This window comes from Elgaria multicarinata, chromosome 5 (assembly GCF_023053635.1).
Source record: "Elgaria multicarinata webbii isolate HBS135686 ecotype San Diego chromosome 5, rElgMul1.1.pri, whole genome shotgun sequence".
Classification (NCBI taxonomy): Eukaryota; Metazoa; Chordata; class Lepidosauria; order Squamata; family Anguidae; genus Elgaria; species Elgaria multicarinata.
This window is the reverse complement of record NC_086175.1, coordinates 136,809,728-136,828,746: the sequence shown is the minus strand read 5'-3', so window position 1 is coordinate 136,828,746 and position 19,019 is coordinate 136,809,728. Positions and strand designations below refer to the sequence as shown.

The 19,019-nt window shown below is 61.5% G+C and overlaps 1 long non-coding RNA gene across 1 annotated transcript; it reads right to left on the bottom strand.

Moving 5' to 3' along the window:
• Window positions 1-7: 7 nt before the first annotated feature.
• LOC134399321 (uncharacterized) lies at window positions 8-18,165 on the bottom strand. The gene is made up of 3 exons (XR_010025498.1): window positions 18,088-18,165; window positions 17,196-17,240; window positions 8-85 (listed from the first exon to the last, which is right to left on the bottom strand). It is a non-coding gene; the product is annotated as an uncharacterized LOC134399321 (long non-coding RNA).
• Window positions 18,166-19,019: the final 854 nt, after the last annotated feature.

Sequence of the window (19,019 nt, the reverse complement as noted above, 5' to 3'; positions counted from 1 at the left end):
CAGGGCTGGACGGCGGAGGAGGAGGGGCCGGCCACAGGAGGCCGGCTGGAGTGCTCCATGCTGCTCTGGATGTGGCCGCGCAAGGCTGCAGAGACAGAGACACAAGGGTGAGTTGAGGGGAGGCAGGCAGGCAGGGGAGGATGGAGGCTGTAGTGGTGGTGGAGGAGGAGGAGCGAGCCAGTTTCGCTTCCGCTACCTAGGCTCGGGATTTGGGGGGGGGGGGAGGAGGAGGAGGAGGAGGAGGAAGGAAGGAAGGAAGGAAGGAAGGAAGGAAGGAAGGAAGGAAGGAAGGAAGGAAGGGCCAGTGCCCTGACCACGAAGCGTAACATCATCTGAGCAACACTGAACTCTGTGGTGGTGGGACGGGAAGAGAGGAGGAAGAGGAGGCAGCGTCCCACCTACAGGTGCTGCGTCTCCCCAGGAGTGCCCTGGCAGTGGACCAGCCCAGTTAGGGAAAACCAGGACACAGCTGGGGGGTGGCCATGGGAGTGGACGCTTGCATCCCCCGGCAGCCCCCCCCGGAGGCCACCAGGGACAAGGCCCGGCCCCCTCTAAATCCACAGGAGCCACTGATAGGTTGTCATGGGGGCCCTGTAGAGCAACAGCACAACCCCCCCCATCCCATCCCCCCGTCCTGCCCCCCCCCGGTTGTCCTCCAGAGGCTCTCTCAGATCTCAGCGGGATGCAAGATCGTCCCCATCTACACAGCTGGGTCAAGCGAGTGCCTCAAAAGAAGCAGAAGCTGAAAAGCTGGTTCCGAATGCCGTTATTTTAAACTCTTAAAACGAATCATGGATTCATGCAGTCATGGCGAGCACGAACAAGGCAGAAGACACACACCACACACAAAGAGAGAACTCGTCCCAGGATGCCAGGGAAGCGGCCTTTCTCTTACGCAAGCCCAGCGCCTTGTGGCCCAGAGTTCCTTTGGGGCCTCCTTGGGAGGAGCCGTTAAAATAACCTCCAGAGAACACTGGAAGCCGCGTTTCAGTCATCACGCGGCGCTTCAAAACGCTCCCGCTGAGCTCCCTGGAACGGGCTCCCAATGCTGCCGCGCATTGCACGACCTGCCCTTTGCCCACCCCTCCCTGCAGCCACCACGTTTCTCTTCCGAATATCTTACTGCAACTTCTGGGCGCCTCCTCCAGTACGGCCGGGGTGGGCAGGAACAGGGGCCTCCAGATGTTTTGGACATCGACTCGCAGCATTCCTGACCATTGGCCATGCTGGCAGGGGCTTCTGGGAGCTGAAGTCTGAAACCTCTGGAGATCTACCTTTCTGCCCAACCCTCCAGGACGGCGATCAGAGCACAGAACCCCAGAGCAGGAAGGGGTCTTTTGGGCCTTCAAGTCCAAGCCCTGCTCAGTGCAGGGATCCATTTGAAAGCGTCTCTGCTTGAACCCCTCCAGCGATGGGAGAGCAGACCCCCCCCACCTCCCTTGGTCGCTGGGTCTGCTGTCCGACTGCTTTGAACCTTGCGGGGGGGTTGGGGGGGTCCCAACATTCAACGGAAGCCTGCCTTCCAAATGCCAGAGCAGGAAAGAGGGCCTCCCCTCAGCTTCCTTTGCTCACACGCCAAGAATTATAGAATCATAGAACAGCAGAGTTGGAAGGGGCCTACAAGGCCATCGAGTCCAACCCCCTGCTCAATGCAGGAATCCACCCTAAAGCATCCCTGACAGATGGCTGTCCAGCTGCCTCTTGAAGGCCTCTAGTGTGGGAGAGGCCACAACCTCACCAGGCAACTGATTCCATTGTCGTACTGCTCTAACAGTCAGGACGTTTTTCCTGATGTCCAGCTGGAATCTGGCTTCCTTCAACTTGAGCCCGTTATTCCGTGTCCTGCACTCTGGGAGGATCGAGAAGAGATCCTGGCCCTCCTCTGTGTGACAACCTTTGAAGAATTTGAAGAGCGCTCTCATGTCTTCTCTCAATCTTCTCTTCTTCAAGCTAAACATGCCCAGTTCTTTCAGTCTCTCCTCATAGGGCTTTGTTTCCAGACCCCTGATCATCCTGGTTGCCCTCCTCTGAACACACTGTGTTCAGAGGAGGGCCCTGAAGGACTGGGGTGGGGTGGAGCTGCACCTCTGCATTGACCCCTCCCTCCCTCCCTTCAAAACCGAGGACCTGGGGCTCTGGACACTTGAGGCTTTGCTCCCTCCAGCCTTCGGGCTGCAGGACTGTTCCGGGTTTCATGAAATGGTGCTCTCTGGCTTAGAGCTGGACACCGTCCAATTGCTCCTTCATTCCCTCCCGAAAGCCCACGGGAGGAAGCCTGTGGCACACCAGGAGCCATCTCTCCTCCCTCCCCCCACCTCCCTCTCTGGGCTGCACAAGTGGAGCTGGGCCGACACCTGCCTTCCTGCCCCAAGTGGGCCTCCGCCTGAGCCTGCACCGTGAACTTTGGCGCTCAGGGCCAATCTCACGCAGCGCCCTCTTCCTGGCATGGCAAGCTACCGGAAGGGGTGCGCTCCTGCTGCCCACGAGCCCCCAACACACAAATAAAGGGGGCCCACCTGGACGTCTGGGGAAGGGATCCTACATTCCCAGGGCTGTGCCAGAGGCTGGGCGCACCGGGGCTCTTTCTCCAGAGACGCTCTCCGGCCGAGCCGGCAGTCAGAGGGAGGCAGGTGGAGGAGCTCAGCTGCCTCTGAACCACGCCCCAGCGTGGCTGGACTCTGCCCCTTGCCAGGGTGTGCCAGCCACAAGAAGCGGGCCACGTGACTCTCCCCTGGCACAGCGGTGGAAAGGGCACCAGCTAGGGCTGGGAGGGCCACCACGGATCATGGCCAGCAAGACCCTAGCAGGCAACTGTCTCTCGGTGGCCAGGCCAGGCGCTCGGCGAGGTCCCCAACACAGCACCCAAGACTGCTGCAGGAGGGGGCACAAAGTGGGAGCAGGGGGGCCCCGTGCTGGGAGAGCTGGGCTGCCCTGGCAACTGGCATAAGAAACCCCCCACTCACTGCCCCACAGCTCCAGAGGAGAACCAGTCCTCTTCCTCCACCAGCCCACACATCAAAACTAGAGAGGTGAGGGAGAAATGGGGGCGGGGGGAAGACAAAAATATGGGGTTCCCCCTGCCCCGGAACTTTTCTTGACCTTGGAGTGTGTGTGTGTGTGTGTGTGTGTGTGTGTTTTTAAGGATTTTTATGAAAGGATTTTCTGTCGTCCCCCCCCCCCAAGTTTCTATGGGGCCTTCCTGTCAGGACACCTCCGTCCAACCTGCAGGGCAGTGGCTGCTGCTGCTGCTGCTGCTGCTGCTGCTGCTGCTGCTGCTGGAGCCTGGGCCTGGCTCGACCCACTGCCAGACCCACCTGGAGACGCTGCCAGGGATCAAGCCAGGGTCCTTCTGCATGCCAAGCAGGGACTGTACCAATGAGATACAGCCCCTCCCTGACCTAGTGGCAGTCACCCCCTGAAGCCTCTGGAGTACAGAGCGTGTGCAAACCCACGCCAGGGCTGAAGGTATCAGGATCTGATGAGATCTGGGAGGACCCACAGGATCACCCTTTGCTTATCCACCCAAGGCCATTTCCAGCCCATAACCTGGGCTGAACTCAAGACGGAAAAGGAATGGGAGGGGTGCACCGGCTTCCTGCACAAATACGTGGTGCTGAGACAACCCCACGCCCACACATGGGGGGAGAGAGAGAGAGAGAGAGAGACTCCTGGCATCATTCAAAATTATCTTGTTTGGGGGAATTTAATATTTTATTTTTCTTTAAAGGAAACAGCCTCTTTTAAGGCTGCGGGAACCAAACCTTTTTGACAAGATACATGAATGATTCCCACCAACCAGCAAATCACAAATGCAGCATGCAGGGGAACCGTGAGCACTTCTAGGCTTCTCCATCTTTGATAGAATCCTCTATGATCTTTGATAGAACCCTCTATGATTCTATGATAAGTTACAGGAAGCCAAATTCTGGCAGGACATCAGACTGTTAGAGCAGTATGACAATGGAACCAATGGCCGAGGGAGGTGGTGGGCTCTCTCACATTAGAGGCATTCAAGAGGCAGCTGGACAACCATCTGTCAGGGATGCTTTTGGGCGGATTCCTGCATTGAGCAGGGGATTGGACTCGATGGCCTTTAGGCCCCTTCCAACTCTGCTATTCTATGATTCTATGATCTTGTCCCCAGACCAGCTCAACGTCTGTAGGAAGCCGCTCAGGCAAAGAATGGCCATTCCGGGGACTCGGAGCACCTCCAGAACTCTGCAGCCTGAGACAGGTGTGGTTGTGAGAGTCCTTCAGCAGTGTCTGGACCCAGTAATGGGACTGGACGTTTGGCCGATAACGGAGGCCGGGCAGGGGCCTCCCCAGTCCAACAGGCTGGCCAGCGACCTTTTCCAGGTGGGGCTGCCCTCCCCCTGAAGGAAGAGGTGTGCCCGTGGAGGGCCAGGCGACCTCAGCAGCCAGGATGCCTTTTACCAGCTTCAGCCGGGATGTCCGCTGCGGCCCTTCCTGGATAGAGATAACGTGCCCACAGTGCTCCATGCGCTAACTTCAAGGCTGGGTTACTGTAAATGTGAGGCTCCTGCCCTTGAGATTGGTCCGGAAGCCGCACGCGGTGCAAAATGCAGTTCTCCGAGAGACCACCTTGTCCCTTGCATTGCACTCCGGCCCATGCCCAGCAGCCACGAGGGTGGGGGGGCTTTGGCGGGTGGGAGGCCATTCAGAGAACATCCCCCCCCCCCATCCTCTCAAGGCACTGCCCCAGGAAATGAGGCAGGCTAGAAGCATTTCTTTTCACCCAAGATTCCTCCTCTCCCCCCCCTTTTTTAATTTTTGTCGACGGGGCATGAGTCTGGCTGCCACAGATAGATGCTAAACTGGATGTTTTGTTATTTTTATATTGTACTTTATTGCATTGTGAATATTTTTGCATTGTACACTGCTTTGGTAAATTATTTTGTTAAGCGGTATATTAAATAAATGGTATATTAAATAAAGCGGTATATTAAATAAATGTTTGCTGAGAAGCAGGTCCTGCTGAGTGGCCGCACCTCTGAGGTGTGCCTTGCCGGGCACGGCTGAAGCCTGCAGATCCCACCTTTGGGCTGCCGGCTGAAATGCATCTCTCCGGACACCACCAGAAGGAAGCCTCGTGCACAGGCAGGCAGGCAGGCAGGCAGGCAGGCAGGCAGGCAGGCAGGCACAGCCCCACATGGCTAGCTGCAGAGGCCTGGGAGCCATTCTACAGATGCCCCGGAGAACAAAGCAGTCGCCGTCGGCCTCTGCAAAGTCCTCCTCTGCCACTCCCACCCTCTAGGGACTCCAGCTGCCCAAGGCCCCCAGCTGCTGGGCCCAGCTCCACCCAACGACACCACGCAGACCCAGCGGGAGCAGGGAACCAGGGCTTCTTCCCTGCAACTGCCTCCACCAAGCGGGCTCCAAGGTGAGTGGGGAACACTGTAGCTCAGGGGGGGGGGCGGGCGGGCGGGCGGGCGGGCACACACACACACACACACACACACGTGGTTTGCCTGCAGGAGGCCCTGGGTCCCATCCCGGGTCAGGCTGCCAAAAACTCCCGGCTGAAACCCTGGAGAGCTGGCACTGACTGTCCACGTCAGCAATACTGGGCTAGAGGGACCCAGGGGCCGAGGTGGCAGAAGGCAGCAGCCTGTTGTCCTCGAGGGCCAGCCCTCGCGCAGTCGGATCCCCGCCTCTGCCCCCACCCCCAGTCCATCCAGCTTCCGCCCACGTCAATTCCTCTGCCCACCACCACCCCTCCTCCCAAAACCAAGGGGGCAGCTGGCCCTGAGGACGCCTAGGAGCCCCGGAGCCGGACACCTGCCCATCTCCCGATCCTAGAGGAACAGTGACTGGCAGGGGCTCTGCAGGTCTCAGCCATCGTCCCAGGCCCACCTGGAGGGAGCCACTGGCCAGCTGCAGGCACATCGCCCTTGCATCTGATGCCCCACGCACGTACACACACCTCGCATGATGTCGACTGGGAACCCCTAACTGGCCACCGTGATCTGGGAACCTTCTCAAACTGGAGGGAGGTAACAAGTGGGGTACCGCAGGGCTCAGTCCTGGGCTCAGTGCTCTTCAACATTTTTATTAATGATTTGGATGAGGAGGTGCAGGGAACGCTGATCAAATTTGCAGATGACACAAAATTGGGTGGGATACTTGTGAAAGGTTGTCACACAGAGAAGGGCCAGGATCTCTTCTCGATCCTCCCTGAGTGCAGGACATGGAATAATGGGCTCACGTTACAGAAAGCCAGATTCCAGCTGGACATCAGGAAAAACTTTCTGACTGTTAGAGCAGTGCGACAATGGAATCAGTTACCTAGGGAGGTTGTGGGCTCTTCTCCCACACAAGAGGCCTTCAAGAGGCAGCTGGACAAGCATCTGTCAGGTATGCTTTAGGGTGGATTCCTGCACTGAGCAGGGGGTTGGACTCAGTGGCCTTATAGGCCTCTTCCAACTCTACTATTCTATGAATGCTAAGAGTTGGGGGTCATCCAAGGACAGTGAGTACCAGGCTTCCAATGGAACCCAAGATGCCAAACTACCTTCTGGGATCAGATGAGAAGACTGAGGGGAGACCTGACAGCACTCTTCAAGGTCTTGAAAGGTTGTCAGACAAAGGAGGTTACAGGGAAGCCAAATTCCGGCTGGACATCAGGAAAAACTCCTTGACTGTTAAAGCAGTATGACAATGGAACCAATGACCTAGGGAGGCGGTGGGCTCTTCCACACTAGAGGCCTTCAAGAGGCAGCTGGACAGCCACCTGCCAGGGATGCTTTAAGGTGGATTCCTGCATTGTGCAGGGGGTTGGACTCGACGGCCCTGTAGGCCCCTTCCAGCTCATCTATTCTATGATCACTACCAAGAGCCACTGGCTTGAATGGCTCGGAAGAGGGCAGCCTCTCAGCACCTGGCTAGCCGGCCTCTGTGGGAAACAAGGCCGTGCGCCTCTGGTCGGATCCAGCAGGGCTCCCCTTCTGTCCTCCAAAGCATCAGAAGAGCCTGGCTGGTGGATCAGGGCCAAAGACCCGGCCCCTTGCCAGCGAGATGCCCCAAAGGGAAGCCCCCGAGGAGGGCATGAGTGCAACAGCCCCCCTCCAGCTCAGCTTGCCCAGTGACTGGCACTGACAGGCCAGCCGTCCCACTAGGGAGGGGCGGTCCTGCGCAGCCACCATGGCCAGCAGCCCATCTCAAGTCACTTGCTCCACTGGGGAGGCCCAATACGAGGACGTTCACTGCCCAGCGTCTAAGCTGCCTTGGGGAGCCCTGGGAGAAAGACAGAAGCTGGGCAGGGAGAGCAGAGGATGAATTGGGGCCACGTGCCTGCTGGAGCAGCTCACCCACACCTTGGGGGAATCCCTCCCCCCCCCCCCCGCCACCGTTCCACTACAGCCAGCACGGCGCTTCAGCGAACCACGTGGCTCTGTCGCTTGGGGCTGTTTCCAGCCCTGCGTTACCCGACTGCGGCAACACCTGGCCGTCGACTCAATCAGGCTGCCCGTGGTGGGAGCTACATTTATTATTTCTACGCCACCCTGCCCGCCTGCCACGCATCGGCACGCCTGGCCTATAGCAGCTGCTGTTTGCCCTGTGAGGCCGTCTCCAATTCCTCGGCCGGGCCAAGCAGCGGCGGTGGCGGCGGCCAGAAGCCAAGGATTTCCCGGGGGCCAGGGAAGGAGGGCGGCTTACACAAGACTCCTCTTGGCCACCTCTAGCCCCGCTCCAGCTGCCAGGTCGCAGGGCAAAGGAGGCATGGCAGGAGGCTGGGAGCTCCCTTCGGTTCTCGTTCCGTGCCAAGCAGCCCCCACCCCCTGCAGCAAAGCGCTTTGGGACGAGCAGCGCCCGCTTCGCACTTTAAGCAAGAGGCCTCATCTCAGCCGGCCCTCGTTCTAAAACGGGACGGGTGACTAAGAATACTCCCCTGGCCGTCCCTGTCAGGGGCCAAGCGGCCCGTCCCCAGCCGTCAGGGCTGCCCACGGACTCTGCAGGACATGAATCCCGCTTCCTCAGCTGCTGGGGTGGGGGGAGAAGAGGCAGCATGCCTTTAGCCCAACTCATCCCCCCCCACACACACACACACCGGGCAGAGAGCAGATCCGATGCAGAGCAAAGGCTGCCAGCCAGCAGGCCCTGCCCAGGAGGACAGTGCTGAGGTGGGCAGGGGCCCGTGCATAGGGGCGGCGGAGGAAGAGGAAAGGCTATGGCTTCCGGAGGGAGGGAGGGAGCACCCTCGGGGACGGGGTGAAGCAATCTGCTCCCCTCTTTGTGGATTGGCTCCGGCCCCCTTGGCTTGGACTCCAGCACTGGGGCAGGCCAGAGCATGGGAGGCCCGCCCGCCCACCCACCCACCCCCCTTGCCTCGTTGCGTGGGGCTTCTTTCAGCTTGTCCACCTGGAGGATGTGGACGGGGGGGGGCTTTGGAGCCAGGAGGGCCCACCTCCTGCGGCTCACCCGTGGGGGGCCCGCCCCCTCCTCGGCCAAGGTGGGGCTGCTGCCGTGGCTCAGGGAAGCGAGGGTCCCTCCCCCCTCCCCTTTGCTTAGGAGGGGGAGCTGAAAGGCCTCTCCTGGGGACCCGGCCCTCGACTTGGGAGATCCGTTGAATGCCAGGCTGGTCCCCGAAGGGGCCACTCTTGGCAAAGTCAGGGCAACGCCAGAGGCATCTGGATGAAGAGGACAATCTGGAACGATTCCCATCGGGGCCTGGGCTGGGACATGGGGCCTGGGCGACTTGTGCCAAGACACGGACGGGGGCGTGGGGCGAGGTCGCATCCGTGCTCTGGCACTCTTGCTTGCTTTCAGTGCCCTTGGCATTGAGGGGTGACTCTTCCAGCTCTGTGGCTGCTGCCCCATCGTGCCCCACAGGGTTCTATCCTGCCCCCCGCCGTGACTAGTGCTGGGGGAGGCTATCCATGGCTACTAGCCCTGATGGTTGTGTGCTATGTCCAGTTAGCCTGTGTGCACCAGTTGCTGGGGAACATGGGTGGGAGGGTGCTGTTGCACCGTGTCCTGCTTTGTTGGTCCCTGGTCGACACCTGACTGGCCACTGTGTGAACTGAGCGCTGGGCTCGATGGACCCTCGGTCTGGTCCAGCCTCAGGGCTCTTCTGATGTTCTTATGAGAGGTCCTTGGGCTGGCGACTCCCAGCTCTACGGCTCTTTGCCAGCTGGCACAACGGCAGCCGCCGAAGCCCCTGAGCACAGCTACGGGAGGGGAGCAAAACCCAGCCCTGGCCAGCACCAGCAAGGGGCCTGCTGCGCCTTCACCCAGTGCCTGGGAGGGGCCACGCTCAGCGCGGTGGAGAAGGTCCTGGGTTCGAACCTTGGCAGCATCCTCGGAAGCCCCCTCCCTGCCTGAAGCCCCGGAGAGCCCTGGCTGCTGCCAATCCGTGGGGACGAGTCTGGGCAAGAGGGACCCAGCGCCTGACTCAGGCTCAGGCCGCTTCCTAGGTTCCGCCCGCTTCCTCAGGCCAGCAGGCGCTTGACATTCGTTATCCGCCCTTTACAATGTCCTCGCACGCGCACACACACACACAGATTAACTGCCAGCCTTGTGCTCCATTCATGCTCCCCGCCTTTCCCTGCAACAACAGGCACATGCCAAAATGGGGGTGGGGGGGGAGGAAGGAGAGGAAGGGAAGATGTTTGCAAAAGCCAGACCCACCCAGACCTTGAACTCCAAACCCACAGGAATCCCGGCGGCACATTCCACAAACGCTGGATTGGGCTCAGAGCCAAGCCCTGAGCTGGAGCGGGAGGGAGGGAGGGAGGGAGGGAATGCCGACGACGTTTGGGGAGTGACAGGTACAGGGGCTCAAGGCTTCCTAATAGCTATACCTTCTGGCTCAGAAGCCACTCCCTTTCCCCCCAGGTAGGTGACTGCCGCTACCCGAAGGAGAAGGCGCTCCGGACATGTGCAGAGGCACTCCTTCCTTCCTGCATTCCAGAGCTGAGCTCTAGCATTCAGAGGAGGGCCAGGGCTGCAACACTCCTCTTCTCAGGGGCTCAGGGACAGCTCTGCCTCCCTGGCTGCCCCTCGCCTGGTGCTCTCCTCTGGCAGGATGCGGCTCCATCACGCTCCCCAGGCCCAGCGTAAAAATCTGGGGCAGCCCGAAAGCAAGTCACAGCTGTCTGGAGCCCAGCAAGCTCCCCTGCGCCCGACCGCCGGCCTGCCCTGAGCAAAGCAAGCCCAGCGAGAGCGGGGAGCGTGAGTAGCAGTGTGCGGAGGTGCCGGCGTCCCCAAAGGCTGAAGCGCAAGAAGGACCCCCCTCGCTGCTCAGATGCTGCCAGCACTGAGGCCACCAGCCGCACATCTGGGACACGGAGGCCGCAGAGACGGCGCCCCTGCTCAGAGCTTTGCCCTGAGCAAACAAGTCCCAAGCCAAAGGGAAACCCTGGGGGCGCGTCCTCCGGGCCCTGAGCTGCCAGGGACGGACATGAGCAGCAAGACCTCGCCTGCCCCTCACCGCCACGCTGCTGCGCGGCAGCCCCAGGGGGAGAGCCAAGGGGCTCTGCACTGACAGCCACCGAAGCTCCTGCCCCATGGAGCAGGACGAGGGGCCGCAGCCCGGGCACTTGACCCTTTAGCCCCCTCTAGCCTACTTAATGGCGCTCTGTTGGCTTCATTGTTTATCACCCCAAGAACCCGGGATTATAGATCGACTCACGATCATAATAATGAGCGGGGCGGGGAGAGAGATAGGTGGGGGTCACGCAGGGGACCCCGGGAGGAACAGAAGGGGCAGCTCCGGGGGTCTCGGGGGGTCAGCACAGCCGGCAGCAGGCAGGGCCCCCTCCCCTGTCTCATCCCTGTCTGGGGACGCTGGGGAGAACCTAACCTCACCCCACCCCAGATATACTTGGAAAAATTGGGAGCAGCAAGAGCAGTGCGGGGAGGGGGGGGCAGTCTTGGATGGAAACGGCAAAGGAGCCAGAGGACGAGATCCCAGCGCTGCCCCTCTCCTCTGTGGGGCCAGGAGGACCCAGACAGCAGCCAGGAAAAGTGTGGAGCCCCACAGCAGCACCCCAAAGGCCTGGCCTGCTACCGCATGGGCCTCTGAATGTCCGGGCCCGTCGCCAGAGGCAGCCCAGCACCAGGGGCTCCTTCCAGGCAGCTGCTCCCGGGGAGGTCGTACAAGGGAGCCCGACGCAGCTGGCCCCAGAAACCATGCACCACGGGCCTGCAGGGCTCTCAGCCACAGGACAGAAGGCCACGTCCCGGATGGCTGGGGAAAGGCCCTGCCCAAGGAGGGAGAAGGGAACGAACCCACTGCTCCCACGCCCCACACGGGCATCCCACGCCGGACCAGGCATCGACCCCAGCGGCCATTCTCCGCCCCCGTCCTTATTTTGCTGCCCCCACCACCACCAGTGAAAAAACTAGCCAGGTCCATGTGGGAAACGTGACAGACTGAAGAGGCAGAAGCCACTCCCAGACTGAGTCAGCGCCCGCCTGCCTGCCTGCCTGCCGTGCCCCATTTCCACAGCTCCAGAAATAACCTTTTGCAGTGGGGGGGGGAGGGAAGGAGGGAGGAGAGGGATGGGCACGGCTGGGCCTGGCCAAGGCCAAGGAAAGGAGGGTCTCCTGCAGGCCACGGGCAAGAGGCTGCAGGCACAGCTCAAGGGCTTCCCCGTTCTTGGGACGGAGGCCTCTCCTCTTCACCTGGAAGACAGAACGCGGGGGGGGGGGGCTGCCCCCAGACCTGACCTCGCAGCACTGCTTGCCCCACTGGAAGCCCTCCAGTGCCAGAGGCTCTCTGCCAAGGGAAGTATGGGAGCAGCCCCCCCCGCCCCCTCTGGGCACGCAGCTGGGAGGGCAGAAGAGGAGCATGGGAGGCAGCCCAGTCCAGCCCCCCCAAGACAAGAGCTTGGCAAAAAAAGACATGGAACAGGCGCCCCCCCCCTCCCCAAAGAAACCCTCACTCCACAGCACCCTTTTGTTGAGGCTCCAGATAGAAGAGGGAAACAAACTCAGAAGGGAACGCAAGGGTCTGCCCCCAAGGCCTCAACGCCTGCCTGACACTGCGCTAGCAAGGGGAAGAGGGGGCGCCCAGCCCTCCCTCCCCCCCCATACCAGCTCCTCCTTCTACACTCAACCAAGCAGGCCCTGAAACCCCCAGCCCCTGTTGCCTGTAGGGCTGTGCCGTGGGGACAGAGGGGGGCAGGAAGCATCAAGCCCCTCCCCCATCTTCCTCACAGAGCGTGCCCACGTGTGCACACACACCTTCTGTGGTCAGCGTGGATTTGGGGGACACGCATGCACCCTACTTCTGCCCAGAACCGAACAGACACTGTGAGCTCCCAAACTGATGCCACGGCACAAAAGGCTAACGCAATCCTCACAGAGCAGCAAGACCAGAGCCAAGGAGGGACGACGCACAAAGGCAGACGGAGGAGGGGGGCTCCTCCCCCTGCCCCCCACCCTCACTCCTCCCGCCGTTCCCACCGGCAGCAGCAGCAGCAGCAGCAGCAGCAGCACCCAAAGCCGACGGAAGCGTCACCGGCTGACGGATGCAGCCGTTGCTTGTGGCAGCAGATCTGCTTGAAGAGAAGAAGGGACAAGCCCCTCGCCCCCCCTCGCTCCCCCTCCCCAGACCAGCCTCCCATTGGGGAAGACAGACCCTGCCCTGAAGCTGCCCGGCAGAGCAAGCGCTGTGCCCGGGGCCACCCTCAGGAACTTGGGACTTGGCTGAGACGCCCGGCCGCCGCAGCCGCCCCGCGCCCTGGGAGTTGCCACCTGGGGAAGCCAAAGGCACCCTCAGGCCCACCCCACCCACCCCCAGGCCAAGCCTGGCCCGCCGGCTCACAACCCAAGCCGCTCTGCACTGAGGAGCCAGAACCAGCGCCAGGACAACCCCAACCCCCGAGACACAGGATTCCTGGCCAGGCACCACAGGCCCCCCACGGTGGGTCCACCCGCAGGGGCAGCCAGGCCGCCGCCAGATCAAAGCCCTGGTTAAATCCACCCGCTGGGCCACAGTGCCTGCTGGGCCATCTGCCCAAGGACGGAGCTGCCAAAAGCAGGATGGCAGTGCCAGGGCGGCACGCCGGCCAACCTGGGTCCCTCCCAAAGGCCTCTCAGGGGCAGCTAATTTTAGCCACTTCTCAGAGGCCCTCCTGGGCCCACGCCCGGCGGAGCTCCTGGGAAGGGAGGGGGCAGATGCCGGCCCCGGGGGAGCTGCAGCCTAAGTGGGCAGGATCCGGGGGTGGGGGGAGAGAGATGGAGCTCGTAGGAACTCCAAGGGGCAGGGAACCCAGCCCTGCAGGAGAGGCCGGAAGCATCTCCGCTTGGCCCCAGCGGGACAGAGACAACCCAGAAGACACATGCACGCACGCCCCCGGGCCCATCTCATCTCTGCCCATTTGATCAGGAAGCCTCAACTCCAAGGCACAGTGCAATAGGGGCGACATAACTGTGAAGGAAAGGCACTCGGCACATGCTCAGGTGCTCTTCAATCCTTCAGATAGTCCAAAGCTGAGATCTGCAATTGGAAGAGATGAAAGCCAAAGCCAGGACTGACACGGACACACACCACACTTCCCCGTGGGACAGTTGCCTAGGCAAGGAGAGGCGGAAGCGCCCCCTCCCCTCCCCTGCCTGGGCATGTTCTGCAGGTGCCACCTGCCAAGGTGACCCTGGGGGCCTGGCTCACTGCCGCCAGCCAGCCTGGGACGGAGGCCGAGGAGGAGGAGCAGCACCTGACAAGACAAGCCCCAGATCCGGAAGCAGCCATCAGGAGGCCGACTGGGGGGGGGGGGAGCTCCTCCCAGCCACCTCCCTTCCCTGGAGCAACAGGAAGGCAGCGCAGCACCCTCCTCTGCACCTCCCCTCGGGCCACAGAGCGGGGCTGGAGCAAAGGCAAAGAAGGGGTCCAGGCGGGAAGCACTTCCCCATCCAAAGCAAACAGCAATCAAGGCACAGACCAACCCTTGGATGCCCAGGGACTACAAGGCACATCCCAGGTTCTCCGGGAGATGATGCAGGCTTGGGCGGGGGAGGGGGAGGGGGAGGCTCCAGCCTGGGCAGGGGCACAGGGGGCTGGTAGGGTCATGCAATGGAGCCTACCAATGGCACTGGGGGGGGGGACACGGGTGATTCCCAGGGGGCTGCCTGGTTGCCAGGGCCCACACTCACCACGCAGACCAAGGAAGAAGGTGCTGTGTGGGTGCCAGGCCGGGGACTCGAGGCCACCTGCACGTGGGAGCCACTGGTCAGCTGCAGGCATGTCCCCCTTGCATCTGATGCCCGCCCGCGCGCACACACACACGCCTCGCATGATGTCAGCTGAGAACACGCCACTGTGAAAGCGGGCTCAAGTTACAGGAAGCCAGGTTCCGGCCGGACATCAGGAAAAACGTTGACTGTTAGAGCAGTACGATAATGGAACCAGTTACCTAGAGAGGTTGTGGGCTCTCCCACACTAGAGGCCTTCAAGAGGCAGCTGTACAAGCATCTGTCAGGGATGCTTTAGGGTGGATTCCTGCATTGAGCAGGGGGTTGGACTAGATGGCCTTAGAGGCCCCTTCCAACTCTATTATTCTATGATTCTAAGATCTGGGCAGCAGATTTTTCTAGTGCTTTATTTTTCCATGGGAAAAAATCCATTTCATAAGTTCAGCAGTAACAACGAACTGATATTCTTATTTTATTCCTTTTATGTTTTTACCATTTTATCTTTTTATCATTCACCACTCCAGTATCTGGTTAGATGTGGAACAGTATAAAAATGGTGCAAATAAATAATAATCAGAATAAATGCCCATTGCAAATACAATCTCAGACAAGCTTGCAACCAGTTTTTCAGGAGATCAGAGAGGAGCCACGTGTGCCGCCGAAACACAGATCCGTGTCAGTGTGCAACAGGCAGCCACAGCGAAACCAGAGGTGCAGCAACAGCCTCCACAGAAGAGCGGGGACACTGTGGAGCAGAGGAGCACTGGGCAGCATTTCACGCACCGCATCTCTCGGGGCTGCTGAGTTGTGCCACCTTGCCCAGGCCCCTGTTCACCAGATGTGGTCTTACCACAACCCCCAGCATCCTCAGCCAGCCATGCTGACTCCGGATGTCAGGAAGCAGAGCTCCAGCAGACCTGGAGGGCAAGAGGTTGGGGAAGGTGGAATTAGGACATCCGTTTTCAGCTCCTTCAACGTAAGGGAAGTGCGGGCCATTGTCCCTGTTCAGACAACATGCTAAACCACGATGGTTAAGGGTTTTGAGCCAAACATTATGGCTTAGTGTGTCCCGTGAACCACTGCGTAACCAGGGTTTAAATGCAATCGCTAACCATGTGCTGCAAAAGAGTTAGCAGCCGAACCATGGCTTAGCATCTTGAAAGAGATCGGGCCTCCTCAGACCATTTTTACATGTATTCCATTAAAAAAAAATCTACATAAAATGGCATTTAAATTAGATTACGCATGCTTTAACTTTCCAACCCCCCTCAAATACTCCAGGTCAAATACCAATGTCCTTGTGAGACTTTGTATTTGCTTACTAAAATACAGTCTAAACGTGCTAAATTGGTTCCCTCTCTAGCATATCAGAAAATTGTCCAATGCAAGCTGCACATTTCCTGGTACAAGTTACTCTATACAAATCGGCGTAGTTTGCCTAGGACACCCCCAGAGCCACGGCACTGTGAAAGGGGGCATCTTCAGCCACTTTTAGCATCTGACTGCCCATAGGGAGAAGCCCCCTGCTTTGCACCCAGGTTCCAGCACCCCAGCAGGATGAAGGACATGAGCAGACAGTGGGGAAAGGCTCCTCTTCCTCAGAGACCCCTGCCAGGCAGAGGACATGCCTGGCCCGGTCTCGGGTGGCTTCCCGTCTCCCTAAAACTCCAGACATTCCCAACTGAGGATCCTTTCTGCCCAGCAGCAGAGGAAATGCCCAAGGAGGCCATAATGAGTCTGGCAGAGGCACCAACCCGACATGGGCAAAGCCTTGGCTCTGTTCTCCTCCTCCTCCTCCGCCCCCCAACACGACCCATGGCAAGAGGGGTCGTCGGGGGAACACCACTGCCAGCAGCAACTCCGGTTGGCCCTGGATGACTCACCCAGGGAAGGAGCGTGGCTGCCAGCGGGACAGGAAAGCAACACGGCCTGAAGGCCCAGCGCACACAGCCCAGCCCAGCGGCACAGCACTAACCCAACAGACCGGCAGCTGCAGGGCCTCTTCAGACAACCATTGCGCCCCGCAAGAGCAGGGGCAGAGGAGGCCCTCTGACTCCGCCACGGAGCCTTCCTTCCACACAAGTGGTCTTGGCAGCCCTGGGGGCATCAGCAGGGGCCCATGTGGCGTCTCCTCTCCAGCGACCTTCCCAGGTGGCAGCACCAGCAGCTGCCAACACTGGCTATATCCCCCCTTGCCTGGCCACCCTTGCTGGCAGGCCCACCCCCAGGCAAGGAGGAGGCGGAGGCCCCAGCAAAGGCAGCCTGTCCAAAGGCCCCTGACCAATCAGGCCGGGCCAAGGCGGCACTCAATCCTGCAGAAAACAGAGCGGTTCAGGTGCTAGTTCAGGGGTCGTCAGGTGGAGCCCAGACGCCCATTTGGGGGCCACTTTGCCAGAGCCCCATCTGACCAGAGAGCTGCTTGGGAGCGGCTGTGACCCAGCAGGGGCCGAGGAGCTGGAAGAAGGAAGGAAAAAACCTGCCACTGCCAAGAGGCCCACCTGGGCTCTGCTTCGCCTCGCGCTCCGTCTTCAATGCACAACACGTGGCCGGGGGTGAGAGGGGGGGTTCAAAACTGTGAGCTACTGCTGAACTCCACCCCACCCACCCACCCACCACCAATCCTCATCCAGTCAGCAGCGCCCCCCCCCCCCCGGATCCCAGCACCTTCTGCATGGCCTGCAAGCTCCAGCACACACAAGGGGGGGGCTCAACACACTGTCATTCCCCCCCCAAAAAATACACAGTGTCCCACAACTCACCTTGGCAGGCTTCTGGGCGGGGAGTGTCCCAGCCCCCTCTTTGCTTTTCAGGGGGCCGCCAAGGAGGGCCGCTCCCCCCCACAATCCAAGAGGCCAAAAAACCCTTCACTGGCAGACCCGGTGGAAGAAGCAGCTGGGCCTGCAGCCCCAAAGCACGCAGCTGCCCCTTCCGTGCCCCCTCCCGCCAGCCAGCCGGCCTGCCCACCCCTGGCCCAATTAGCCAAGCCAGAAACACCCAGCCAGGACCCCTCAGCCCATCCATCCGCCCGTCCCTCCTACCTTGGAGTGAAGGCTGCCAGAGCTCATGTCTCGTTCCCACGGCAACTGAGGGGGAAAGACAGACACAGGTCAGGGGCAGCCATTCGCACGACCCTCGGCCCAGGCAGGCCCACTCCTCTTTCGCTCACCCTCAGGGACACGCGCATGGCAACAGCAGGAGGGGCGGGGGGGCTCTCAGCAACGTCACTGACACCGTCACCCCACCCCCCTCCGCTTCCTGGGCCTTCTCCAGCTGCAGCCTGCCAGCCCCCTCCTCCCCCCCCCCACCTGCCCCCTGTTGCTGCTCTCTCGCCCTCCTTCCCCATGACAGGCGGAGGAGGCTCAGAGGGAGCGGCCTGCCTAAGGCCACCGGGTCCGGGCCGGGGCACGTCCCGATTCGCAGAGCAGCGTCTCCTGGGCCAGGCGGCGACACCAGCCCTCCCCGACTCGCGAGGAGGAGCGCCAGGCAGCCAGCCAGCCCAGGGCCGGCCTGTTCAGCGGAGGGAGGGAGGGAGGGAGGGAGGGCAGGGGGCGTAATGGGAGCCCACTGCCCACGGGGGAACGCCGCGGAGGGGGCACCCACTCGAGGGGGGGCGCAGACGTCTCCACCAGGGGAAGGAGGGGAGGGGAGCGGGGAGACCCCGGGAGAAGCACCAGCAGCCCCGCCCTGGGAGCCCCGCAGAGCAGGAGGCGGAGGGGGGTGCGGAACGAGGGGGGCTGCCACCGCTCCCACCCTCCGGCGGGAGGAGAGGGGCGGAGAAGACCCTCGCGAGGGGGGAAGGAGGGAGGGATGCTGCGGGACCCGAGCCTGCCGCGCACAGACAGACAGACAGACAGAGACGCCGCAGCCAGGCCCTTTCCCCGCGGGCCTGGCCTGCCTGCCTCCTGCCCGCCGCCGCCGCCCCGGGAGTACCTGAGCGCCGCCGCCGAGGCCGCCATTTTCCCTCCGCCGCCGCCGCCGCCGCCGCCCGGCCAGGCCCCGCCCACCTGGGGGCGGAGCCTCTCCCCCGCCGCAGTCTCGGCCCAGGCCACGCCCTCCACCTGCAGGCCACGCCCTCGGCCGGGAAAGGGAGGCTCCGCCCAGGCCGCAGAAAGCGCCTCCAGGTGCTCGGGCCCTCTCTGCACATGCTCAGAGGCCCTCTCCTCCGGGGATGCTCGGCCGAGGTGCGCGTGGGCGGCGGCAGAGCGAGCCCGGCAAGGAGCCCGGGCGGACGGGCAGGGCTAAGCCGGGGCGCGACGGCGAGCCTCTCCCCTCGCCACAGCCCCGAGAGAGAGGCGTGTGCAGGAGCTCGGCGCCGGACCGGACGCCACGGGCCCTGCCAGCGAAGGGCCACCGCCGCGGTGCTCCACCGCCTTCGGGGCGGCCGAGCTGAGCTGGCCGGGGCGCCGCTGCTGCTGCTGCTGCTGCTGCTGTGTGCTCCTGGCCGCTCTGCCTGCCTGCCGGGAGCTCAGGCGGCAAACGGCCTGGCGGTCGCCTATCTGCCTGCCTGCCTGCCTGCCTGCCTGTCCGTCGGTCCAGGCCCCACCGGCGGTTTGGGTGCGGACTACGAGCACGTGGCTCCTGCTCGGTTTCCGTTCCCCCCTTCAGTGTCCTTCGCGCCGGTAACCATCAGCGGCGCCCCTCGAATAAACGCCAGAAAGCACAATACGCCTAAGGCCAGCACAGGCTGCAAGACGGCCGCCTGGGGAGCGAGCTGGCTTGCTTTCTTTCAAGCGTTCCTTTATTGCGCGTAAAGGCAACCGTAGCGGCTATTCTAAAACGAAGAACCCTTTGCCAAGAGGCTGTGGATGTGCTGAACCGGTGCCTGGCAGCGACAATGGACTGGAGGAGGGCTAATAAACTGA